Below are 10,375 nucleotides of genomic sequence, written 5' to 3' on the forward strand. Positions count from 1 at the left end.
TAACCTTTACATAGATATGTTACATGGCATATGTAGCAAAACCCTATTCCAGTTATATCATACATACATTTATGAGCACACCCACCCCATTAAGCCTTATTGGGTACACTGTCACAGTAACACTTTGAGGGATTTTTTTTTTTTTAAACACATGCACCCATCGCTCTGTGGTTAAGTTAGAGAAGGCAGGTCGAAGGAGTGCACCTGGCACTTAGTACAGAAAGTGGTAATGTTTATGATGGTTCTTGGTTCCTTGTTCCACAGTCTGTGAACCTCACCTGAGAAAACTGTCTCTGGCACAGACAAGCTTTACCCCGTGGTAGAAAGCTCCATTGTGTCTGGGGAGTAGAGTTGTCAACAATGGTCCTCATCCCAGAGCATTAGGTGATATTTTAAATATCCTAGGCCCAGGCCACTGAGAGCCTTGAAGGCAAAGGCTGAGACCTGGAACTGGACTCGATAGTCTGTGGGAAGCCAGCAGAGGACATGGAAGACAAGGCTCCTGTGCTCTCGCTGGCCTGTGTGCTGAGGAGTCATGCTGCAGTGTTCTGTACTAGTTGGAGTTTCCTAAGGGCTGCTGGCTTCATGCCCAGATTCATTGCATTGCTGTAGTCCAGAGAGCAAGTGATGTCCAGAACACATACACACACATGCCCCTTACCACTGAAGCTGGGAACTGGACATTTGCATATCTTTCAGGAGCACAGGAAGCCTTTAAACAGATGCAGTCATTCAGCAAAACCTTGACTGGTATATTCACAGCATTTCATTCTTGTATACTTCTGCGTGAAGGACTCCTCCTCCCTGACCTGGTCCTGGGGAGGTCACCAGCACCCAGTCCAGTTATCCAAGGTGGGCACTAGGGACAAAATTTGGCACAAGTCTCACAGATCAATAACACACCTGAGGCTTTTCATAGTCTGTTTACGATGCCTAGATTAATTAACAAGCAGTAAAGGACATGTTCTTCCTGAAGCTACCTCAGCAGACTCACAGTGAGCTAAAATGTAACCTTTCTTCAGAGGTGTTTCCAATCTTGTGCCAAAAGCCTAACAAATGAGGTGCAAACCATTGAACCAACTGAGATAACAGGCCTGTATTCCATGGGAATGCATTCCATTCCCACCTTTCTTTTAAACAAACAGCTGAATTTACATTAGTCATCACCTGCATGCCTTACTCAGCATGATTATACCAGTCTTCCTGGCATCTCTGCAGATTGATGGAGTAAAGTTGAGTCGCTCATTGCTAGTGTTTCCATAAAGTGAGAGAAAAGGAATAGCAAACAATATGCTGCCACCTTTTGGTTACAGTTATGGGACCAGGTATTGCCTGGAAAGGTTTCTTTAGTGGAAATTAAAATAAAGCTGCACCCATTTGCCACAGTGAAACATTCTGAAATTTCACAGGATGGAAGAAAGCATCCCTTCATGTTCTAACCACTCTACTCAAAATTATCACACACGCTTCATGGATGTTTGGTCATTGGACAATACTTGAAAAATATTTTCCTGTATGTTAACAATCTATTTATTACAAAACGTATCCCTACATCAAGTTTGGTATTGAGAGGGACCTGAGGACATAAATATGTGTAGCTTTAAAAAAACAAAAACAAAAAAAACCCTGTATTGCACTGATGTTGGGCAAAAAATAACTAACTGCCAGAATGGAAGGGCATAGGTTCTCCTGTAACAAGAGCTTGGAAAAATAAATAACTGAATGTGATAACTTTTAAAATACTATTTATAGCAAACACAGACTTCAAAATGTTTTCCAAAATTTCAGCTAGACCGTCTCATCAAACAACAGAAGAGGCTACAGTTTCTTTTGCTGTATAGGTGGATGAATAATGGATTTTTTGGTTCACTAGGAATTCTGAAAATATCGGGCCGGGAGGGATGGGGAGGAGTTTTGGGTTGAACCAAAACCAAAAAATTTTGGCATATCAAAAAATTGTTTTGGGTTGAGCAAGACATTTTGTTTAACCCAAAACAAAATGTTTCATTTTAATTTTGAAGAGTTTTGTAAATTATTAAATAAAATTAAAAGGAAATTTCTAAACAAAATCATTTCAAACTGAAAAATCAAAATGTCCTGATCCAAAAATGTGGAAACATTTAGATTTTTTTTTAATTTTTCTTTTAAGATTTTTTTACTTAAACAATTTGGTGAAATTGATACAAATTCTGTTTGCCAAATCTGCATTTTTCACTAAAAAAAGTTTTGGCTGAAAAAGTGCACCCAGCTTTACTTTTCCTGGCCTTTGTGGGTGGGGAGTTTAAGTTGAGACTTGGTTCTCCCTGCTCCCCTTTTCTGCTTCCTTCATTTCTTGCAATAATTCTAATGCATATGAACAGCTGTATGGACCATTGGAAAAACTAATTTAAAACAGCAAATGCTGTATAGCATTTGAAATACATTTTTGAAGATTAATTTTACCAAGGTTCAATTTTATTGTTCATTATCGGTGGCTTAGGTAGTGATGCTTATACTTAAGGTATCCTGACACTTTCCAGCATAAGATCTATTATTAGGCTCTTATAACTTTGCTAGTCTTTAACCATTTGGGCTGATATTTTCTATGTCAGCTGTCTGCCTTAGGCTGAATTTAGTTACACTATTTTTGCTGAAACCATGTACTTCTGAGGACCAACCTAGGGGAAAATGTGTTGTTTTGTCCACGTTAGAAAAAAATCATACAACCATTTTGTTGAAATGCTCTTGCACCTCCATGCTTTGGAGAAGGGGTTTGAAATGTGGCCTTTGTATCAAGGATGTCTCAGTGAGAAACCCTGGCCAAGTTATAAGCCTTAGAAAAAAAATCTCGTTTCACACATTCCCAGTCCAGACTTGTTAAAAGGTTGGCAGCTAAATTCTCTGAAGAATCGGTCTGTACTGGACCTGCTCAATCCCCTCACAGCTTCTATGTGCCAACAGAACTTTGCACACACCATCCCCACAGAGCAACTGAGCATACTCCATCTTGGGTACTGGGGCTGAGAAGGACTTCCTTTGCAATTGCTTCTTCCAGCTTGGGCAGGCCTCTGTGGTCCTGAGGGCAGGGAGACTGTCTCTCTTTTGGTACCCAGGGAACAAAGAGGAGAAATGAATCTAATTAATCGAGAAGGGGAAAGAACCATATGATGGGGTAGATTGGGACAGGAAGCCCAGGGTCCAGGCTAGGATTGGGAGTTGGGGGAAGAGAGAGGGGTCTGAGACAGGGGGAAAGAGGTCAGACTTTTGGGGGGAGAGAGAAAGGGGCAGAAGGGTCTGTGACCACTAGAGGACACACCTTTCCAGAACCTGGAATGGAACCCAAGGTCCACTATATAGTTACAGTGGATCACAAACTAAATATGAGTCAACAATGTAATACTGTTGCCAAAAAAATTGCCAAACATAATTCTGGAATGTATAAGTGGGAATGTTGGAAACAAGACATGAGAAGTAATTCTTCCACACTACTCAGCACTGATGAGGCCTCAGGTGGAGTACTGTGTCCAGTTCTGGGCACAACACTTCAGGAAAGATGTGGACAAACTGGAGAAAGTCCAGGGGAGGGCAACAAAATGACTAAAGATCTAGAAAATATGACCTATGAGGAAAGATTGAAAAAAATGGATTTGTTTTAGTCTGCAGAAGAGAAGACTGAAGAGGTACATAATGATAGTCTTCAAGTACCTAAAAGAATGTTATAAAGAGAAGGATGGTAAATTGTTCTCCTTAGCCTCTGTGGAAAGGACAAGAAGCAATGGGCTTAAATTGCAGCAAGAGATTTAGATTAGACATAAGGAAAAATTTACTGACTATGTGGATAGTTAAGCACTAGAACAAATTACCTTAGGGAGATTGTGGAACCTCTGTAATTGGAGGTTTTTAAGAACTAGTCAGAAAAACACGTCAGGGATCGTCCAGATAATACTTAGTCCTCTCTCAGTGCAAGGGACTGGATCAGTTGGCCTATTGTGGTCCCTTCCAGTCCTACATTTCTATAATTTTATACCTGCAGCTTGCTATTCCTCTGCTATAACAAACATCTGTGAAACCCACTGGCAAAGTGTGTGTCTCATCCTTGTCTAGTGGCCAGTCAGCCTGCTATCAGTTAGCTGAAATGTCAGAGATCTGTGCTATGGAGGTAAAGATTCCAACCCTGCTGATGGCCCATGTTAATGTCTATGTTTCCACATGATGAATTTCTTTTCCACTTTGCTGTTTTATAAACTTAAGAAATTACAAACAAAACATGTTTACGCAGTGTTGTTGTTGCAAAGTTCATCTGAGGATATTAGAGAGACAAGGTGGGTGAGGTAATATCTTCTATTAGACCAGCTTCTGTGGGTGAGAGAGACAAGCTTTCAAGCTACACAGTGACCTGAGGAAGAGCTCTGAGTAAGCTTGAAAGCAAGTCTCTCTCACCAACAGAAGATGGTCCAATGAAAGACATGACTTCACCCACCTTGTCTCCCTAACCCAAAACATGTTAAAAGAGCATTGAGGGAGCAAGTCAAGCACTCAAAAGATAGGAAATGCCAAAATTAAGACTGCCTATGCAATATAATTTAGGACCCTGTGCATGCATGTATTAGAATAGTCTTTATTTACATGATCACATACACCTCTACCTCGATAGAACGCTGTCCTCGGGACCCAAAAAATCTTACTGCGTTATAGGTGAAACCGCGTTATATTTAACTTGCTTTGATCCACCCGAGTGCGCAGCCCCGCCCCCCGGAGCACTGCTTTACCACGTTATATCCAAATACACGGCTACCCCTCTGATAAATATCCAAATTTGTGTTATATTGGGTCGCATTATATCGAGGTAGAGGTGTACTAATTTTCCCCCAGATTCCCTTTCTCATTCAACGAAATAACATTTGTGGCACAGACACTCTTGGGGCAGGATAAAGTGTCAGTGAGCACAAAGCAGTTTCCATTCTGCTTATAACAACACAATATTCCCAGCTTGTAAGTGGGAACAGTGATTTCTGAATAATTCATAAATAATTACATACTAAATCCTGTAAGTTCATCTGAGAAACCACAACATTCTAGGTTATTACTCTTCCCCTGGAGTAAATCCAACCTCACTGTCTCAATCTGTGTTGAAAAATGAAAGTATTTACAAGAAACGCTTGGCTATGAATGCTGGAGATGAGAAATGGTATATTAGGTGGGATGTACTAAAGTGCATCCCTCTGTAGTCTAGCAAAATATTGGATCCTTCATAAGTAGAATTTAAGATTAGTCCTAACTGGAAGTGATTAGAGAATATATAGCCATTTTCACTGTTCTCCACACACACCCCACCACCTAACAGGGTCAATCATTTCTCTCTGTTTGTGGGAATCTGTCTCACAACAACAGGGGAGGAAAAACATTTAATATAATAGGAAAATGTGATTGTAGGACCACACAAAAGTGGTAGAGAGAATCAATGGCATGGAAAATAATCTGAAAAAAAAAACCAAAACATTTGACTAGATTTCCAGTTGACAATGCCCCCTTAAAATAACAACTGCTTTCATACCTTGCAGCTCCCTTGTCCTTGTTTTCTCTATCTGTATTTTAAGAGAAAGGGCCAGTTCTCAAAGCAATGTCTGAACCCTAAATGGAGACTCCAGCCCTATCCATCTTCATAATTAGGAATTTACCAGCAGTAATGGAGACAGAGTGCCATTTGTTATCAGTGTCAAAAGGCCTTGCCTGGTAGGGGAAGTGACAGGCTGTATCACAGCAGACCTAAGTAGTGACCTTAACAAGTGAGTTTAGTGCTTAACTTTGAGGAACAGTTAAAAGTGACTTCTCTTGCCACCAAATAATCTCTTTGTGTTTGGCTCTGTTCTCAGGCAAAGGTTTGCCTACCAGGTTTCTGTAATGTTATAGCAGAGAGTTTCAAGATGGGTCTAGTAGTCTCCCTTCTTAAATGACTTAGCCTTCATTATAAAAAGCAGACAAGAAAGGGAGGGGGAGTTAATTCTGCTTGGGTGAAGGGAGAAGGCCACCGAGAAAGCAGCAGAGGGGTGGAAAACACTCCATTACACTTAATTAGTAAGACCTGCCAAAGGATGTGTTACTTACTAGATTGGGTTTGTAGGGGAAGTTCAGATCTTGGAGGCCTGTATTATAATCTGGGTTTCTCTCAATCTCCATTAAGAAGGTCCAAGGGGCAGGTAGGTTCTGCAGGGCTGTCCTACATGGTTCTGTCCAAGTAGTCTTTGTTCTCTAGTCGTAATTTATGTCTGTAGTAAAGGTTACACAGAGACACAAGGATTACTGTTGGGGTCTTTAATACTGTTTTTGGTTTAAATGGCTTACTATAGGATGAATACCACATTATGATCCATGCTGCCCTAGCCCTTGGGTCTATGGAACATCTATCTCAGGATCCTGAAATATAGGCATTGCTGGAGCAGCAAGGTAACAAGTGGCAGATGTTCTGAAATCTAGGAAAAAAACAATGGATTAAGATATTTTAAATTATAAAAATTGAAAAAAAAACCCATATTCTATATGATCTCCTGGAACAGGATAATCTAGGATTCATTTATCAGGCCTCCTGTGAGAGGCAACTTTAGTCAGAATGGTGGTTTTTTAGAATGCTTGAAAGTGGTCTACTATGCCTACTAGTTGTGATATAGACAAGGGACACATGCAGAAAAGAACCATTTATCTAGACAGTTACACCATTTAATTGACATGACTTTCATCATCATACAAAAACGTGAACCAGATTGTTTTCAAAAGCATCATGAAAGGAGATGTACAAACTAGCCACTAGCAACAGAACTTTGAAATCACCTTTATAAGCTATTTGAAAAACTATTAAACTTTATTTTTCTAGTGCCTTGACACTTAAAGCTTTTGCAATTACTTATCTGAAAGTCAAAAGAACAAGAGTACTTGTGGCACCTTAGAGACTAACAAATTTATCTGAGCATAAGCTTTCGTGGGCTACAGCCCACTTCATCGGATGCATAGACTGGAACATACAGCAAGAAGATATTTATACATACAGAGAACATGAAAAAGGTGGAAGTAGCCATACCAAGGTAAGAGGCCAATCAATTGAGATGAGCTATTAAAAAAACCTTTTGAAGTGATAATTGAGATGACCCATAGAAGGTGTGAGGTTACTTAACATGGGGAAATAGATTCAATTAGTGTAATGACCCAACCATTACCAGTCTCTGTTCAAACCTAAGTTAATTGTAACTAATTTGCATATTAATTCAAGTTCAGCAGTCTCTCTTTGGAGTCTGTTTTTGAAGTTTTTTTTGTTGTAAAATTGCCACCTTCAAGTCTGTCACTGAGTGGTTAGAGAGGTTGAAGTGTTCTCCCACTGGTTTTTGAATGTTATGATTCCTGATGTCAGATTTCTGTCCATTTATTCTTTTGTGTAGAGACTGTCTAGTTTGGCCCACGAAAGCTTACGCTCAAATAAATTTGTTAGTCTCTAAGGTGCCACAAGTACTTCTGTTCTTTTTGCAGATACAGACTAACACGGCTGCTACTCTGAAACACAGCTCCTGCAGCACTGCCAATAGGTGCCCTGCTGCAAAGGAAACACGCGAGTGGGTCATAACACAGCCCTACTCTGATCAGTGCTCTGCCACACCAGCAGTGGTCTTTGATTGTCGCAGTAGGTGGCTTTCTATCTTCTTTTGAAAGACTGGCTCTTTGGGAGCTTAGAAATTAGAAGACTCCCCTGGAACATTTTTAAAAACAAGGCACATTTTCCCTTAAATGAAGAACTCTTTGATCCTTACCACAGCAAGCCTTAGGGCCATATTTTCAGAAGAGCTCAGCATGCTGAGTACATATTTGGTGGTCAGTTCTTCTTTAAAAAGTCCATCCCCTGATGTGTCCATGTTTCCATTTCCATAGAAACCTACCTTCTTACACCATAACACAAAACACATAGCAAACAACTTACATTTGCAAACTGGAGAGAAATTCCATTAATTTCTTCAAATAATTTTCAAGGCTTCAGACTTTTTTCCCTACATTTTTGCTAGGGACATGTTTTTCAGCTTATACACATTAACAGGGGGGAAAAAAAGGCATAACTTACTGTGTTCATCAAATACTGAATGTGACTATAGCCAGCATGGAGGGAGGGACAGAGTGATCAGGGTGTAAGGGAGTCCTCTGACAGGAGGGACAAAGTGAGTGGAGGTCCAGAGAAAGGAAGAGAGAGAGCTTGTTGATTAATGGAGATTTGGGAGGGAGAGAAAGGGCAGCAGGAAAGAAAGCTAGAGGCACTTTAAAGAAAGGGAGCCTGGGAGCAGGCATGAGACAGCAAACATTTTAATGATTCACTACTTGTATTCACTTAACACCAAAATGGCCAAACTCACAGATGGAGCAAGTAAAAACTGAAGATTAATCGTAGGACTAATGTGAAAAAACAAGTATGCTACAGTACTTTTCATCTTAGCCCTACCAGCAACCTCTCTACATGGCTGCACCTCACATATAATTGAGTTAGAATCCTTTATTATGATTTCATTGTTATGCAGTTTTGAGGCATTTCATTCCAGTGTTAAAAGGCGTTGCAGTGTGTTTCAGTGAGATATTTAAGAAGTGATAGCCACCCCATTTTGTGAATCTCACTCCCAAACTGCCACAGGTCAGGGCAGGACAACATAAATTAGGGTGTTAATTTGCATGTGCCCCAGTGTGATTTTGTACTTCTATTACTGCAAAGAATAGTAAAGCAAAAGCCATGGGCACTGATAAAACATAGCACAATTTAGCAACATAGCAGCAGTACTATTTAGATTATAGGCAGGTACTGGATTATAGGCAGGGTTGGTAGTAGCACCACCTATTATTAAGACTGCCCAACACTTTTTATTGTAAGACCATGTATTCAGTTGCTGTTGTTTGCCAAACTTTAACTTCTAGGGCTGAAATTTTCTATGCAGGATGTCAGCCTCTGGCTGAATTTTCTGGATAATTTCAGCCAAAACAGTTCAGCCATTTCCAAGACTGAGGCTAAAGAAAAATAAGTTGTTTTGCCCATGTTAAATTCTGGTGACCTTTTCTTTGAAAGGCTCTGGCACCTCCATGCTTTGAAGCAGGGCCTTAAATTTTGGCAGAGGGGTTGGCCTTTAAATTAGGATGTGCCTTTTGCCAACCCATGAAAATCTGCCCAAATGTGGTGAAATTTTAAATATTCGGAAAAAAATAAATAAAATAGTTTGCATGTGCTCAGTCGACACTTCTTAGGCCAGGTCTACGCTACAAAGTTAGGGTGATGCCAGGCATCTTACGTCAACCTAGTTGTGCATTTGTCTACACTTAAATTTGTCTCCCACCAATGCAAGCGCCCCATTACCCCGACATAGCAACACCACCTCCATGAGCGGCGTAGAACCATGGTTGATGTACTTAGGCTGATGCAGCGCAAGTGTAGACACCCCATTCTCTGAGTGCTCCTCGCTTCAGTTTTCCAGAAGCAGGGAGTGGATGACCGTGGATGGATCACTCAATGATTGTCTGCTCTGTTCATTCCCTCTGAAACATCTGGCACTGGCCACTGTCGGAAGACAGGATTCTGGGCTAGATGGACCATTGGTCTGACCCAGTATGGCCATTCTTATGTTAGTTACATCAACCTTGACTGTCCTCCAGCAGCTGTCCCACAGTGTCCCACACTGACCACTCTGGTCACCATTGTGAACTCCACTGCCCAGGTGTCATGAAGACCAGAAGTCCCTACATCCCCTTTAAAGCCCCGCAAATGTTTGAAATTCTTTTGCTGATTGTCTGGTTTGGCAAGCACACATAGCAGCTCTCCATTGTTGAGTGCAACTGCCCAGCTGACCATGCTGGCTACATGCTCCAGATGTGCTCCTCCCTGGAGTGGACAGGAGGTATTGGATCTCCTGGGGCTGGTGGGGGAAGAGGGTAGGCAGGCAGAGCTCCAAAGGAGCTGTAGAAATGTTGACCTCTAGGAGCAGATTGCTCAGGGGATGGAGCAGAAGGGGTGCAACAGAGAGAGAGAGAGAGAGAGAGAGAGAGAGAGAGAGTGTGTGTGTGTGTGTGTGTGTGTATATATATATATATATATATATAAAAGCCGGTAGGTGGGAGGAGGACGACTAGGAGCCAGTAGGTGGAGTAGACAAAACGAGATCTCACGAGGAACTGGAGAGGGAAACTGGGACTGCTTGGGCAAGGAGACTGGGACTGAGAGACTGTGAGAAAGGGGGGAAGGTGTTAACTGGGAAGAGGAGACTGATCTGAAGAGGGGCCAAGGTGTGGGAAAGGACTGGAATGGGCTGGACAAAGAGATTGAGACAAGAAACTGGGGGAAGAGGACACTGAGATAGGGTGAGGAGCCCAGGGAAGGAGATTGGGATTG

The 10,375-nt window shown here is 41.4% G+C and overlaps 1 long non-coding RNA gene across 2 annotated transcripts; it reads right to left on the reverse strand.

The window, feature by feature from the left end:
- Window positions 1–9,525, reverse strand: LOC120405503. 2 transcript variants are annotated; one of them, XR_005598602.1, is made up of 4 exons: window positions 9,366–9,525; window positions 6,336–6,449; window positions 6,085–6,245; window positions 1–859 (listed from the first exon to the last, which is right to left on the reverse strand). It is a non-coding gene; the product is annotated as an uncharacterized LOC120405503 (long non-coding RNA). The 2 variants fall into 2 exon arrangements; XR_005598601.1 differs by having other exon boundaries at window positions 6,085–6,449.
- Between the last annotated feature and the right edge of the window lie 850 nt (window positions 9,526–10,375).

This window comes from Mauremys reevesii, linkage group 5 (assembly GCF_016161935.1).
Source record: "Mauremys reevesii isolate NIE-2019 linkage group 5, ASM1616193v1, whole genome shotgun sequence".
Classification (NCBI taxonomy): Eukaryota; Metazoa; Chordata; order Testudines; family Geoemydidae; genus Mauremys; species Mauremys reevesii.